Genomic DNA, 15,673 nt, shown 5'->3' on the forward strand with positions numbered 1-15,673 from the left:
AACATTGTTATTTTGTGGTTTATATTTTGTTAACCCCACAATGCTCAGGCTCTGACCACCTAATCCTGGAGTGGCTATAGCCACTCTTGGTCTTCAGGTTCTCCCCATGGTTATTGAGCCCAGGGTGTTTAGCATGCTTTCCTTGGACTACAGATCCAGGGGCTTGTACTTCTCAATCTTGTAGAGCTTCCTGAGGTGGCCTTTCTAGGTCTCGTTTTTAGCAGTGAGAGCATGGACAGAGGATTTGTGGATCTTGGAGAACTTGGATGTCATGCCCTCTGTTGTTTTGGTGATGCACAGTTGGGATGCTCCACCTACAAGTTGTCAAGCTGCAAATTTGCAGCCCTCCTTGCTGCAAAGGTCCTGTGCCTTGATCTTGGTCATTGCTGCTCTGCCAGCTACTGCTGCTGCCACCTGCTCCAAGAGCCTTTTTTGGATTGTAAATATATTACCTGCTCCGGCCTTCCCCATATATACATAATGAAGAAAGAGGTGAGTCTACTTGTACTGATGTGGAAAGTTTTGCATGCATATTGTTAAGAAAAGCATACAAGTTACAGAGCAATATGCACATGCATATCAATGTTTAGCAATACAAGGGAGCAGGGGTCGGAGAAGGGACCTGAGATTGTGAGGTATGGGGATGGCCAAGAAGGACTTCCTGCTGAGCTACAAGGCTAGATTTTTTTTTCCAAGAAAAATGTAGTATGTCTTTCTTATTGATTAATTGTAAACGAAAAGTGAAAAATGATTTATGAGGTGGAGTAGTGCCTGGTTGTGACCAGATCAAGGTTTAGGTTCTGGAAGTAGGTGATTGAAGTGAAGTGTTGGTGAGGTTGGAGTTAAAGAAGTTTAAGAACTGGTCATCCACCTTAAAATATTATGTCCAGTGAAAGAAGAGAGTCACAGAGGACCACATGGCTGTATGATTCCATTTCTATGACATTTCCAGAATAAGCAAATCCATAGAGACATCAAGTAGGTTAGTGGTTGCCAGGAGCTGGGGGGATGTGTTAAAGGGGTGATAGAAGGGGGCATGGGGTTTCTTTCAGGAGTAATGAAAAGGTTCTAAAATTGATTGTGGTTTTGGATGAGCAACTCTGTGAATATATATTGAATTTGTACACTTCAGTTTTTTTTCATTTTCTCCCCCCTGCCCCCTTTCCCTGCTCCTCGTTTAAGCTCACTGTCTGCTCTCAGTGTCCATTTGTTATGTGCTCATCTTCTTTTTAGGAGGCACCTGGAACAGAACCAGGGACCTCCCATATGGGAGAGAGGTGCCTAATCCCTTGAGCCACCTCCACTCCCCTGAATTGTGTACTTTAAATGGGTGAATTGTTTGGCCTGTGAACTACACCTCAAAAAAGCGATTAAAAAAGAAAAGAATTGTTGAGCCGAGCCATTTCCTTGATGTCCAGAGATGTTATTAAGCCAGTGTGATGCTGGGAGTGGGGTGAGACACCGTGGGACAGCTTTGAAGCCTACAGAGAATGAGGAGAATCACTAAGAGTCTTTTATCAGGAGAAGCAGCTCCGTGACATCCAGGAGGATACGGCTGGAGGACTAGAGCTACAGGCCAGGGCTCTCCAAGGAGAAAGGACTTTACCAGATGGGGGAATAGAAATAATTTAGACTTGCACTGTCCAGTATAGTGGACAAAGGACACATGGGGCTGTTAAACAATTGAAACGTGGCCGATGTAACCGAGGAGTTGGATTTCTTATTTTTAATATGTGCTATATTTGCTGAAATTTTTAAATTGCATTGCTTAGATTAAATATATTTTATTTATATTTTCTGTATTTGCTGACATTTCATTAGTTTAAATAGCCAGATATACTGGATTATCACATTGGACAGCGTAGGCCTGGGCCGAGGCTGTGTGAGGAACAGCTCTGGTGGTCTGAGGTGTGGAAGAGTAAGTAGCTTCCCCTAGGAATGCCTGAGGATGGAGCAGCGCCCTGAAGAGAGGGCCTAGGCTCTGTTGATACAAGAAGGAGGTAATGTATTCCCAGGAAAGAGTGCATATATAGGAGAATATTTATATTTAGTATTTCCATCAGTGCAGAGTTTTGTGGGACACTGCTGGTCTAGCCACATACTGCTATTGAGTCCTTGAAATATGGCAAGTCTGAATTGAGATGTTCTGTGAGTATAAGATACACACCGGGGCCGGCAGTCCAAGATGCCGAAAGGAAAGAAGGCCAAGGGGAAAAAGGTGGCTCCGGCCCCTGCTGTTGTGAAGAAGCAGGAGGCCGGGAAGGTGGTAAATCCCCTGTCTGAGAAAAGACCCAAGAACTTTGGCATTGGACAGGATATCCAGCCCAAAAGGGACCTCACCCGCTTTGTCAAAAATGGCTTCGTTACATCCGGCTGCGGCGGCAAAGGGCCATCCTCTCCAAGCGGCTGAAAGTGCCCCCCGCCATCCACCAGTTGACCCGGGCCTTGGACCCTCAAACAGCCACGCAGCTGCTCAAGCTGGCCCACACGTACAGACCAGAGACAAAGCAGGAGAAGAAGCAGAGGCTGCTGGCCCGGGCTGAGAAGAAGGCTGCCGGCAAAGGGGACGTCCCCACCAAGCGGCCGCCTGTGCTTCGAGCAGGGGTGAACACTGTCACCGCCCTGGTACAAAACAGGAAGGCCCAGTTGATGGTGATTGCACATGACGTGGACCCAGCTGAGCTGGTTGTCTTCCTGCCCGCCTTGTGCGGTAAAATGGGCGTCCCCTACTGCATCATCAAGGGAAAGGCCAGGCTGGGATGGCTCGTCCACAGAAAGGCCTGCGCCACAGTTGCCTTCATGCAGGTCAAGTCGGAAGACAAAGGAGCACTAGCTAAGCTGGTGGAAGCTATTGGAACCAATTACAACGACAGATAGGACGAGATCTGTCGTCACTGGGGAGGCAATGTCCTGGGTCCCAAGTCCGCGGCTCGCGTTGCCAAGCTGGAGAAGGCAAAGGCTAAAGAACTTGCCACTAAACTGGGTTAAATGTACACAGCTGGCTTTTCTGTACATGAAAATAGAAGTTCTCTTTCAGCTAGTGTCTATTTGGTATTCTGGGCTGGAGGCAGGAGGCAGAAGGCATGCCTGTGTGTGTGGGGGGATGGTGCTGGGGATGGTGAGGCTGGATGCAATGGCTGGTACAGAAGCCTGGAAGGGCAAGACTTGTGTGGGACTAAATTTGCTGTGCATGTCACCCGTGCAGACCACATGTGACAACCTCATACTCTGAACCCGGATTATCCAGTTACTAGCTTGTTTTGGTAGAAATAAAAAATACAATGTGTGAAAAAGAAAAAAAAAAAGATACACACCAGTTTTGGAAGACAGTACAAAGAGTTTCAAATACCTCCTTTTATGTTGGTGATTTATTGAAATGATAATAATTTAGACATATTGTGCTCAACAAAATATATGATTAAAAGTCATTACCACTGCTTCTTTTACTTTCTTTAATAAGGCTACAAGAACACTTCAATTGCACAGGTGGCAAATTTTTTTGGGCGGGGGGATGAATAGTGTCAGAAACACCAGAAGTGAAGGAATGAGGCAGACGCTAGGTCAGAGCAGGGTTGAGGATTCCGGGCCGAGAGGCACTCTGGAAGCCGTGGCCTTGCTCGGGTTCCGGAGGTGTCTGGTCCTGTCTTGGTTTGATGGAGAAGGGTCCCATGACATCTGCTGAGAGGCTGGTGGTGGGAATTTAATTAGTACATCCTTTAGGGAAGACGGAGTGACAGTGCTTATCGGAACTTTAACTGTACCCTTGGACTCAAACCTGGTGTTTACCCTATGTACTTACACAGCGCAAAATGGTGGAGGTTCAAGGGCCTTCACTGCAATAGTGTGTATAAAATCAAATGAATGGAAACAACTTAAACGCTCACCAGTAGGGACTGTTGCAATAAATTATGGGCATAATTTCCATAGAATTATAAAATAGAATGCACTTTCAGTAGCAGGCAGCTACTACAAGTAATAAGGCAAATTTCTATGAACAGACATAGAAGAATCTCCAAGATATATTTAGTGGAAAAATAAGCAAGGTGAGAACGGTGCACTAGTACACTAGTGGGGGAAAACTCAGCATATTTACTCAGCTCTATGTTTGTAAGATTATTTCTTCAAGGATGCATAAGAAGGAATTAACAGCGGTTGCCTCCAAGAAGGGAAAATATTGTGGGGAGAAGAGAAACTTACCTTTTACTACTTACTGCTGTGTAGCTTTTTAACTTTTATGATATGCATATATTGCTAATCCAAACAACCGAAATACAAAATTTAAAGACTTGTGTTTAAGTCAGGAATTGAGTAGAAGATTTACAATTCTATAGAGCTTCTTTTGCCTACACTTCACAATATAGCTCTTCATTAGAGCCACAGCTCTCTCTTTTTGCTTCCTATGGAGTCAGAGAGAGTCTCTTTCCACTTAGTAATTGGACATGACAATTTTATTTATTTATTTAGATTGTCGAGGACAGTATCTGGATTTATCAGTTTTTGGTTTGAAGGATTTTGATTTTTTAAAAAAATCTATTTTGTCCTATTTTCTCATAACTTAAACATTCTCTATTATGTTAATGAAATTTTTCTAAAACATTTCCATGGGAAAAATTGCTTTTCTCTAATCTTTGACGTTCTATCGAAATATACATTATGTGAAATTGAAAAATGAAAACCCAAATGCAATGTGCCCTCTAGTGGTTAAAGAAAACACTTTCTCAAACTATGTTTTAAAAAATCAGAGTGAAAACTCTAAGTTCTAAAGCAAAAAAAAAAAAAAATAGAAAAGAAAATCATGAGAAACATCAACATACTGAGTAGGGTTTCTTATATCAGCAACAGATAATAATTAAGGAATAAAACTATGAAAAAACATTGAATGTGAATTACCATCTACCTTTCACGAGCCAAATGTGATCAAATGTGATCTTCCAAAGTCTAGAGTCAGTTATATGGATAATGTAATTGAATTGGAAGTGGAAGACTAAATTAACTGTAACTTCAGGACTTCTTTTTGGGAAAACAAACAAACAAAACAAAACAAAGGATGCACCGGAAATAGCCATTGGAATCCGTTCATGAAAGAATGCCTGACACGTGGTAAATGATCTAAGAACAAAACTCATAGAAATTTTTAAAAAATTGTGTCATGGACACATGATGGCCGAGGCTTTTCGTTTGCACTAAGTGTCCTTGCGCCTGGTCATGGTGACCAGGGTTTCTCTGGAGAGGTCTGGAAGCCCACGGAGAGTTTGGACGTGGCCTTCTGAGAGCACGTTTCTCCGCCAGGGCTGGACGGTCAGCTTGGAGTGGAATGAGCTTTTGCCCCACCCTGATGACGGGGATCAGTGATTCCACCTACGTCAGAGGTAGGAAAACAACATCGGTGTGGATTCCTTTTTCAATGAAGGACACCTGTGTGTCACCCTTGGCCTCCGGCAAAAGTACACATGATATTAACATGCCACATTAAAAAAAAAATGTAACCCTGTAAAGGTGGTCCTTACACCAAGGTATAACCCTTAAATGTATCTTCTTCCCTGGGCTAGCCGTCCTTCTCCATTCACACTTTTTTTCCCCCTGAAATTGACAATTCTTTAATAGTTGATGATGACAAGAAACCTTGAGTGAGAAGGGAAGGAAGAGATGAAGGAGCTCTCGTAGCTATCTTTTTTATTCCTTGACCTCAAGGGCCGAGGTTTTAGGTCGTCACTGTTGGGGACTGAATCACATCTCCCACACAAGCAAGGCATGTTCGGGTCCCAGCCTCTGGACGCGTGGGTGTGAACCCACTTGTAAGGAGGAGCTTTGAAGATGCTGTTAGTTAAGCTGTGTCCAACCTGAAGGAGGGTGGGCTTTAAGTCAATGTGGCTGGAATCCTTAGAAGCCAAGGGAATTGGACACAGAAGGAGAAGCCATGGGGAACAGCCAGAAGCTGGAAATCAACAGACCACAGAAGAGAAAAGAGAAGATGCCACCATATGAATCGCCCTATGACAGAAAAGCCAAGGACCAAGTAAGTCTCCCCACAGCCGGCCCAGAATGAGACAGTATTTGGATAGAAAGCATTGCCTGGCTGACTTCTTGATTTTGGACTTCCCCATCCTTAAAACTGTGAGCCAATAAATTCCCATTGTTACAGCCAACCTATTATATTTGTTTTAGCAACTAGGAAATGAAGATAGCTGCACTTCTCAATTCAGGGTATATTTTATTGTTTGTCTGAGCAAGTCTCCTCTCGTGATTTATTTATTTTTTATCTCCTTTCCCCTTATCTGCTTCCCTTTATTTTCCCCAAAGGCACCCATTCTAATGGGTTTAATGTGTATTTTTTAATTTGTATGTTTCTTGTAAAAAATGTATTCTTGTTTGTGTGATGTATTTTTAATTGAATGGTATTATATATCTCATTGCTTCTGTTCATTCAGCATATGCTTTTAAGATCCATTTATATTGCTATGTGTATATTTATTCCATTGTTTTTAACTGTTGTGCAATACTTTGTGGTATATAGCCGTACTTCATGGTTTTTAACAATCCACTAACCAAAGGATATATACCCAATTACCTCCAACTTCCTGTGACCACAAATAATGCTGTCTCCTTATGAACCTGAGTGAGAATGCCTTTGGGCTATATATGCATAGGTAGAATTGCTGGGTTTTGGTATATGAATATATTTCACTTGACTATAATACCACATTTTTCTCTAGATTGCTATAGATTGGCATAGATGAGCCAATCTATACCCCTGTAGTAGAGGACAAAAAAAAAAGGTCTACAAATCTTTGCAGGAACTCTCATGAAAAGATGGACCCCTAGACATGCAAGTGAGCAGAGAGCAGCTAGACCAGAAAACTGCCAGTTGAGCCTGGCCCAGATTGTGAACCCATAGAATTGTGAGCTAAATAAAAGTTATTGTTTTAAGCCACCAAGTTTTGAGGTGGTTTGTTATGCAGCAATAGATCAATGATACACCCCATTAATAGCACGTGATGATTTCCACATCCCCACCAATACTTGCCATTAACCAGCTTTCTAATTTTTCCAATCTTATAGGTAAAAAGTGATATGTTGCTTTAATTTGGATTTCTTTAAGATTGCTAATAAAATTGAGTGTTTCTTCATATGACTTTGGGCTTACTCTTCTTAAATTGCCCATTTGTAGCCCTTCCCAGCTTTTGTTATGAAGTTCCATCTTTTTCTTGTTATAGGTGTTCTTCCATATTCTAGGTATCAATACCATTTCATTTCTAGACACTACAAATACCTTCTAATATTCTTTTATCTATTATTTTTATCCATGATGTCCTTCTTAATTTTTGATATGATCAAATGCATCAACTTATAGGGTCAGTGTTTGTAAGCTGCGATAGCCATTTTGTGACTCTGAGGGGAATGAGCCTGAGGAGAGTCTAACCCACTGAAGATGGTAGAACAGAGAGACAAAAAGAACCTTGGTCCTTGATGAGGCTGAACTGCTGAATTAACTAACCCTACAACAGCCTTACCTCTGGACTTCTTGATGGGTAAATAATAAAATTTCCCTCCAGTTAAGTCACACCAAGTGTGTGGGGGGAGCCTTCCGTCAGCTGCAACTAGAGGTAGCCTATATGTACATCCTAAGACAATGGGCTTATAAATCCTCAGACATCTCTTACGAGTTTGTCAAAAACGTAAGCAACCTCTGTGGGCTAAGCTTGTCAACTCACCCTGCTTTAACCTGGATTATGCACTGGAAATGCAGAAGTGAAAAGGGCATGTTTTGCCACAGACCTTATATTCCTGCTCTTTAACCTTCTCCTTCCCATCTCCAAGGACTTACTAATAGGGAAGTTGAAAAATGACAGTATAGTGGGTGAAAACCTATCGTACAAGTATAGAGATAGCCCAGCAGAGTGAGGGGGCCATCTTATTTGGGATATACGGCTAGGAAAAGAACTACTGCATCAGAGGGGAAGGGAATGAGGTGGGTTGTGGTAGAAGTGGGCAGACAGTGACAGAGAAAGAGCCAAGAGTTGGCTCTCACATTTTGTATAGGAGTTGTTAGGGGAAGGGATCTTAGAGGAAAAGTATTCCAAGCTGAGAGATGGTGTAAGTTAAGGGACAGAGACAGGAAACAACACGATCCAGTGCGGGAACTGGAACCCTTGGTTGTGGCTGGAGTGCAGGGGAGCCAGGCCAGGAGAGGCAAGCGATGAGCCTGAAAGGAAAGCATTTTTCCAAAAAAGGCAAAAAGAAAGGCAGTCTCCTTTTGATATGAAATTAGGTGACATGAGCCCAAGTTAGAGAAAGCATGAAAGAACTTCTTTATGGGTGGTGAATGTAATGTAGATGTATGTAAAAAAAGTTCACATGAGAATTTTAGAAATGGGCCTTTGGAATGATTGTTTTTGGAGGATATTAAAATTATTATTATTTGCCTTTTTATCTGTTTGTGGAATAAGCAATACATTCAAATTGCCCAAAGGGCATATAATGATAAGTAAGTTTCCCTCTTCCCCTGGCCCCCAGAATCCTGAATTCTCTTCCCCAGAGGCAAGCACCACTACCTATTTCTAAAGAAATGAATGCATGCATAAACAAACATACATATTTTGTTAATTGTCTATCGCTGTGCCACAAATTACCCCGTGACTTTGAGGCTGAAAACAATCAACACATGATCTCACACTTTCTGTGGGCCGGGGCTCCCGGCTTGGTGGGGGCCCCTGGTGCAGGGTCTCTCACCGGTTGTGGTGGAGCTGTCAGCTGGTCCTGCAATCACCTCTGAGCTCCCCAGCTCACTCAAGCAGCTGTAGGCAGACTCAGTTCCTTGCTGCTTATTGGCAGGAGGGCTCCATCAGTTCCTAGCCACGTGGGCCTCTCCATAGGGCAGATCACAACATGGCAGCTGGCTTCACCTGAGCCAAGGTGAGAAGAGCCAGAGAGGGCAAGCAGGACCAGAAGCCAAAGGCTTTTTGTAATCTCATCTCAGAAGTGTCATCCTGTAACTTTGACGGTATCCTATTTGTTAGAACCAAGTCACGCTGAGCCCACACTCGAAGGGAGGGGATTAATATAAGGGTACACATACCAGTGGCAAAGGACTCTTTGGAGGCTGCCTACCACACAGGTGTATTCTATATTTATATCCAGAGATGCCTTTGAAACAACAGCAACAACAACACAAAGTTCCGTGCGTTGCTTTCGTCACACAGCAATGTATCTGGGAGCAATTTCCAAGTCAGTACAGAAAGATCACTGTCACTCCTCTAATAGTAGCATAGCATTTCAGCCCCACGTCCACCCTGAGCATTCTTTGGATATGTGAGACTGATTAAATGGTTCCTTGTTGATGGATGCTTGGGGCGTTTGTTTCTTTTGCTACAATGATCTTTGCTGTGCATATTCCTTGCTTGCATGAGGGTGCATCTCGAAGGTCAATTCCTGCTGATACAATGGCTGGGTCAAAGGGCATGTGCAGTAACATTAAATCTAGTGAAGCGATGGCCAAATTGTCATCAAAGGGATTTGTACCAATTTGTTTTCCAACCCCAAAGGATGCAAATTATATGTATCACCACACTTTTTTGAAGCATTTTTTTCACACGTCATGAAAAAGGAAAAATCAAGGGAAAAAACTGTAAAATCTAAATCAGACAAATTGCAGTCATTAACTTTTATTAATGCAAAGTGGAACGAGGCCCTGTTGCAATGTTCATTTAATTTGATTTGGATTCACCTATGTATTTTCTTAGTATAATATGTAAATAAGAGTGACACACCCAGTGATCTACTCTGGCTCCACTACAAGCTAAGATAAGGTTTCCCGCTCTGAGAGAAGTGCAGCTCTTCTAGCAGCACTCAGCAGTTAGCTTATCAGATTCCAACTTCCTCTGGAGGACAATGAGTAGCAAACAAAGGTTACATCAAATAATTATTTACTTTGGAAACTTTACAGCTTCGGTCATTTTTATTTTTTCTCCTGCTTCAGGCACTAGAAAGATGGAGAATGCGGGGGTGAAAGAAGTCTTACCACCCAGATATACCTCAGATAGTCCAACTCCCCTCCAAATTCTGGAATCCTTTCTACCACCAGTCAGCTTCTATCTATGTATTTTCACTGAGACATACTTGTTTCATTAAGGTAGACTGTTCCATTGTTAAACAGTTTCAGTGCTAAAAAAAAAAAAAGATTTTGTGCATTGAGTTGAAATCAGAAACCTGGGGCTCTGTCACCATTCAGCGCTTCCTTGTCTGCCTTAGGGAGGAACAAGCAAAAATTCCTTGAAAACAGATCCCAGAGCTTCCTCAAGTTTGCTTTTCTCTAGACTGACAGCTTTGACCTACATCATTCCATCTTCCCCAAAATTGATTTCCAGGCACACCACCACACTGATTCTTCTCTGAACACATTCCTGTTCGAAGGTTTGAAAAAATATCAAGCATGCAGACTCCATAATGCCAGTTTTTCTGGTGCGCCCCATGATACAGGTGCATTTTTAAGACCATTGATTGAAGTATGCATAACAGAGCTGTTGTGAATTCAAGAATTGTAGCCTATTGATCGTGGTAGCATCTCCAAATATTTGCAAACTAGTTGTGCATGTGAGTGAGACCTACTAATCACACACTCCACAGTTGCTCTTAGCCCACGCCCCAAACACCACCCTGGCAATCCCGTTCAGAGCCTCTGGGCACAGGTGATTAGACCAGGAAAGAGCAGCTAGCCCAAGCCAGACTAGTCAGAAACGCATGCCTGAGAGTTTGGAATTTGGTACCAGAAACTTTTTGTTAGTCGTGTGTACGGGTAAAAATGCAGGGATGTATGGCAGGCACCGTCATCGGGACTGGGATTCAGCAATATCTCTTCCCTCCTGGATATTACAGTCTACTGAGAAGCAGAGCAAGTCTCACTGTAGAGAAATTATTTCTAATACTTTTATCATCGCTAATATTTTACAGACCGTTCTTTCCTAAATTAACAGCATTGTTGTGGCAGTTTGATATTATTTATGAATTCCAAAAGGATACATGATTATGTTTGTTAACTGGTCTTTTCTTCTGAGCGTGACAACCCTTTGATTATATTAGATTCAGCTGAGATGGCTTTGATTAAATTATGTTAAGATTAGGACTCTGAATTCATTAGGGCATGCAGGGTTGAGGCCCACCCCCGTTGGTAGGCTATGTAAACAGATGTTCAGTCAAGAACACACACCGGGAAGCTGACTTGGCCCAGTGGATAGGGCATCCGTCTACCACATGGGAGGTCCACAGTTCAAACCCCGGGCCTCCCTGACCCATGTGCAGCTGATCTATGTGCAGTGCTGATGCGCGTAAGGAGTGTCCTGCCATACAGGGCTGCCCCCCCCAGGGGAGCCCATGTGCAAGGAGTGCACCCCGAAAGGAGAGCTGCCCAGTGCGAAAGAAAGTGCAGCCTGCCCAGGAATGGTGCCACATACACCGAGAGCTGACTCAGCAAGATGACTCAACAAAAAGAGTCACAGATTCCCGTGCTGTTGACAACAGAAGTGGACAAAGAAGATGCAGCAAATAGACACAGCGAACAGACAACTGGGGCAGGGGTGGGGCTATGGGGGAGGGGAGAGAAATAAATAAAATAAATCTTTAAAAAAAAAAAGAACACACAGAAGTACATACCCAGGAGAACACAGACGAATAGCGACAGCTCCATAGACACAGCAGAGGCCCTGGAAAGAGAGATGAGCCTGCAGCTGCAGCCAAGCCTGGAGAGAAATGACTCCTGGGAGAGAGACGAGCCTTTTGCCAGCCCAAAGCTGAGACTGGAAGAAGCTGGGACCATGGCGCCTTAGAGGGAGAGGAAGGCTGAGCCCTCGCAGACATCGGCAGCCGTCTTGCTCCAACGCGTGGCAACAGACTTTGATGAGGGAAGTGACTTACTCTTCAGGGCCTTGTGACTGTAAGCGTCTACCCCAAATAAATGACCTTTATAAAAGCCAACAGATTTCTGGTACCTTGCATCAGCACCCCTTTAGCTGATGAATACAACTGTATACCATGGCTTTTTATCACATTTAACGTCCTTGTCTAGGTTATTTTTCAGCATGTTATTCAGCACCAGTGCTAGCGGAATCACTTGATGAAAGCTTGCTTTGCGAAAACAGGATATTAGAAAGATTTTTAATAATAACAATGAATGGGACAAGAGCACCACAATCACTCACAAAAGTTCAAGTGTGTGTTCACAGGGACCTACAAAGGATGATGGTTGTTTTTGTTTACCAGCCGCAGTAGGCCACCACATGGCAAAATACTAAATGAGGTTTACAGTCCATTGAACCTGCCTGCATGGAAATTACACAATTTTTTGAAAAAAATTTCAAATTGGGAATAAGAGAAGATTAGTATTATTTAAAAATTGTAGGGAAGCAGACTTGGCCCAATGGATAGGGCGTCCGTCTACCACATGGGAGGTCCACGGTTCAAACCCTGGGTCTCCTTGACCTGTGTGGAGCTGGCCCATGCGCAGTGCTGATGCGCGCAAGGAGTGCCCAGCCACGCAGGGGTGTCCCCCGCGTAGGGGAGCCCCACGTGCAAGGAGTGCGCCCCATAAGGAGAGCCACCCAGCACAAAAGGAAGTGCAGCCTGCCCAGGAATGGTGCCTCCCACACGGAGAGCTGACACAACAAGATGACGCAGCAAAAAGAAACACAGATTCCCGTGCTGCTGATAAGGATAGAAGCAGTCACAGAAGAACACACAGCAAATGGACACAGAGAGCAGACAACTGGGAGGGGGGTGAAGGGGAGAGAAATTAAAAAAAAAATATTAAAAAAAAATAAAAATTGTACATGAAGGGAGACTTTTCAGTCTGTTTCAAATTAGCATAATTTGAATTTTCTTAAAATGTAACAAAACTGTGCTAGGATCTCCCTGAGCCACCTCTAGCAGCTCTGGGACTTAGCTCCAGAGATAAAATCTTGAAAGTCGGGCAGACACACCCAATGGTTCTATAGCATCCTTCATGAGGCCTTTCCTGGCCCCGCTCAGGCAGTGCCAGTCTTCTTCTAAAAGAGGTCTCAAAGGACCACCTCTGATGTTTATTTCATTCACTAACACATACTTACCGCGTGCCTGCAGTGTGCTTACTCTGGTCTGTTTTAGGCCCTGCGGAAACAGCAGTGAACAAGCCAGACTAAAATGTCAGCCTGTTACTGTGACACATCTATCCACTTCATCGCCCAGTAAACCCTTTGGCCGCTGGGACCCGTCTCGTTGCATCTTCACGGGAAGCATGCTTTGCACCTGTTGAGTCTCAGAACTCAATGTATTAGAGATGACTGTATTTATTAGGACAATTCCCACGTCAGTTATCCAGTGAGAGCAGAGCTGTGCCCTGGCAGCTGGGAACGAAACACAGGTGCAGAAGGGTCATTAAAGATCCTGTGCTAGAATGAATAATGGTCCTCCAAAGATGTCCATGTCCTAAACCCTGGAACCTGCGAGTGGCAAAAGGGCTTTGTAGATGTGATTAAGAATCTTGAGATGGGGAGATTATCCAAGATTATCCCAATGGGACCAATGTAATCACCAGGGTCCTTATAAGGGGGAGATAGTAGTGTTACACAAGGCCTGAAGTGGGGGGTGGGGGCAGTGAGGTGAGGGGTGGGGGAAGATGCCTGGAAGACAGAGGATGGCGCTGTGAGGCAAGAAGTATGGGTAACCTGTAGTAGCTGGAAAAGGCAAGGAAAGAGATTCTTTCCCAGAACCTCTAAAGGGAATGCAGTTCCACAGACACGTTTTTAGATTTCTGACCTCCAGAACTGTAAAACAACAAATTCGTGTTGTTCCAAACCTCTAAATTTGTGTTAATGTGTAATAGTAGCCCTAGGAAATAAATACAGATCGCTACCTGTCCTCTTTCTAATCTGCCCTCTATCTTGTCCATTCTCCTGGTGTGCAGAGCAGGCCATTTCTACTTTGTTTCCTTATTTTCCCAGGTCATGGAGGTGTCCTCCTGGTTTACTGATCTTTACACAAGTCTGTAACAGTGCTATTCTAACAGGATTGGCTGACCATTGGCATTCTTTGGCATATCTTTGGTTTCCCTGAGTTTTCTATGAGAATTAAAAATTCTGTATTTTCAATGCTATGACTAGCTAAAAATTAATATGTAATTCACTTACTACCCAACAGTCAGTTTCATCCTCGTGACAACACTAAAAACATTTTCATATTCAAGTCAGGAACAAGACAAAGGTTCTTTTTCCCCTCTCTTATTTAATGTTATTCTGGAGGTACTGGGTATCACAAGAGACATAAAGAATAGGACAGGAGGTAAACTTGTCATTATTTGCAAATGAGATGATGGTATGCCTCAAAGCCCAAAAGAATCGACTGAAAAACTGCACAAATAATTTTAAAAATTCAGCAAGGGCCTGAGCACAAAATTAATGAATAGTAATTGATACATGCACAAATTAGAACAGATATAAATAATGGAATAGCTGATTCCATTTTTGGTAACAACAGAAAACAAAGAATACCTAAAAATAAACCTAAGAAGAAATATGCAAAGTCAATGCAAACAAAAGAGACGAAAACTTGAAAATGAAGAAAGGTATGCCATGCATTTAAGATCACAGCAATTGAGCTTCTGTTACTCAAATGAAAATGTTGCAACCAAATGAAATTGCTAAGGGAAATAGGCACCTTCTTTCATTTTCTCTTTACAACTTCATTCTTTACCCAGCCTTTTATATTATGTGGTCCTGTCTCAAGAGACTCAGTTTCCCTGGGGATACACAGGCTCCAAACAAGCCAAAGGGTGGTCCAGGCTAAGCCCACCTTTAGAATGCCAGATCACAGCATGTGAGGGCTCCCTAAGAGATGTGGCCTGCTGCTGGTTCTCATGACTGGCTATGGGCACTTGCAGCCCTCCTATGATTTACACACACACACACACACTCAGGAATGCCCATCACCCTTTTCTGGTTTGGAAAATGCTCGGTTTTATTAATCTTGATGGGTGCAATGATGGCTCCATAGTCTTCTCAGCAGGTGACAGGTAAAATAGAAATTTTATTGTTTTCAACATTTGTCACCAGCCCATTTTCTATAAGCTTTTTGATACTGCTTTAACAAATCTCTTACTTCCCAGGCATTTGTAGTTTTAAAAAGTCACTAATTGTTATTGTCAAAGAAATTCTAGATGTCATCAATAAGTAAGCTGGTACATTGTTTTGGTGTTGGAGGGGAGAAAGGCAGAAGACAGGCTGTTGCTGACATTTAAACCTGACTGTAAGGCTAGCAGTGTGGGGTATTGTGGGGCAGGCAATCAGGTTCATCAGAATCTTCCATGCCACGAAGATCACATCCTTAAAGACTGTTCCCTGACTATTCCTAGACACAGCTGGGATCAAAGAGGCTAGATTTGATTTTTATCTGTCCCTCCTGTTTTCCCTATCTCTATCCCTTTCTTTAGAGTCTGGCACATGCCAGAAATTCAATAAATGTCAAATGAGCCAATGGATGGGATTGTGCTTTCACCAACCTATATCCTCAGTCCTAGAGAACAGGGAGACGCTATTAAAATTTTTGACAGAATAAAAGTGCCACGGGAAGCTGTTGTGGCTCAAGTGTTTGAGATTCTGCCTACCACATGGGAGGTCCATGATTCTGGTACCTCCTAAAGAAAACAGCGAGC

The 15,673-nt window shown here is 43.1% G+C and overlaps 1 pseudogene; it reads left to right on the plus strand.

Annotated features, from left to right (window-relative positions):
• The first annotated feature begins 2,185 nt into the window (after positions 1–2,185).
• On the plus strand, positions 2,186–3,032 carry LOC101416850 (large ribosomal subunit protein eL8 pseudogene; annotated as a pseudogene).
• The last annotated feature ends 12,641 nt before the right edge of the window (positions 3,033–15,673 follow it).

Source organism: Dasypus novemcinctus, chromosome 4 (assembly GCF_030445035.2).
Source record: "Dasypus novemcinctus isolate mDasNov1 chromosome 4, mDasNov1.1.hap2, whole genome shotgun sequence".
Taxonomy (NCBI): domain Eukaryota; kingdom Metazoa; phylum Chordata; class Mammalia; order Cingulata; family Dasypodidae; genus Dasypus; species Dasypus novemcinctus.